The 1,219-nt window shown below is 39.0% G+C and overlaps 1 pseudogene; it reads right to left on the bottom strand.

Moving 5' to 3' along the window:
* Window positions 1-725: 725 nt before the first annotated feature.
* LOC148003911 (U4 spliceosomal RNA) lies at window positions 726-799 on the bottom strand (annotated as a pseudogene).
* Window positions 800-1,219: the final 420 nt, after the last annotated feature.

Raw genomic sequence — 1,219 nt, 5'->3', positions numbered from 1 at the left:
ACTGACGTCCATGGTGTCTGGACCGGCTTCTAACAGGGTTTAAGGATTCTCTTCTGCCCATATCCACCAAGCACTCCTTTGTTTTCTCCATGATTGACATCCTAACTGAAGTGAGGCAGATTTGCATTTCTCTAATGGCTAGTGAAACTGAGCATTTTTCCCTTATGTTTTTGGCCATTTGTAGTCTATCTTTTAAGAAATTCTGCTCATTTTGTTCACCCATTACTGACTAGGTCATCTGACTTTTTGTTTGGTTTTTTCTCCCATTTGTAGATTGTCTGGCCACTCAATTAACTGTGTCCTTGGCAGTTCAGAAACTGTTTGATAACCTAGGGCCCCACTCTTTCATCTGCTGGCACTATTTCCTGAGCACTCGGCATTCTGAGCAACTCAGAAAGAAAATCCTGACAAAGCCAAGTCTTTAAGTTCCCTTTTCCGCTATCATCTTCAGGGTTTCAGGGCTTTAGTATGGCTTTGGATACAATGGCAACTTTTTTTCCATACAGAATGAAAACTAGAGTCAGGTTTCACTCTTCTATGTATCCAGTTTTGCCAACACTATTTGTTGAAGAGGCTGATCACCAATGTGTATTTCTGGCATCTTTATCAAAATTCAATTGATTATAGCTAGTTTGATCAGGCTTTTATCTGGTCCACCTATTCTATTCCATTTACCTACATGTCTGCGTTTGTGCTAGTATCACATGTTTTGAGTACGTTGCCTCTGTAGTTTTTCAATTAGCAATAATCGCGCCTCGGATAAACCTCATTGGCTACGATACTGCCACTGCGCAAAGCTGCCTCTGTAGTTTTTAATTGAGTGCAATGTTAGCCAGCTCAGGATTGCTTCATCCTCGGTAGGTTTGTAACTAGTACATAAGGAAGCTACCTATTTTTGAATGTTGATTTTGTATCCTACCTTTTTGCTAAAAGTCGTGATTCCTTCTAAGAGTTCTCTAATAGCATATTCAGAGTCTGTTATATAAAGAATCATATCAACTATACATAAAGAGAGTTGGACTTTTTCTTATGCCTTTGTATCCATTTTTCCTGCTCTTGTCTTAATGTTCTAGCTAAGACATCAAGTCCTACATGCAGACAATGAATACCTTTTCTTGTTCCTTATTTTAGTAGTGATGCCTTCCATTTCCCCCATTAGTATAATATTGACCATATGTCTGCCATATATTGCCTTTCAATGCTCCAATTCTCTACCTGT

Source organism: Rattus norvegicus, chromosome 9 (genome assembly GCF_021556685.1).
Source record: "Rattus norvegicus strain SHRSP/BbbUtx chromosome 9, alternate assembly SHRSP_T2T, whole genome shotgun sequence".
Taxonomy (NCBI): domain Eukaryota; kingdom Metazoa; phylum Chordata; class Mammalia; order Rodentia; family Muridae; genus Rattus; species Rattus norvegicus.
Note: the sequence above shows the minus strand (reverse complement) of the source record. Positions and strands in the feature narration are given on the sequence as shown.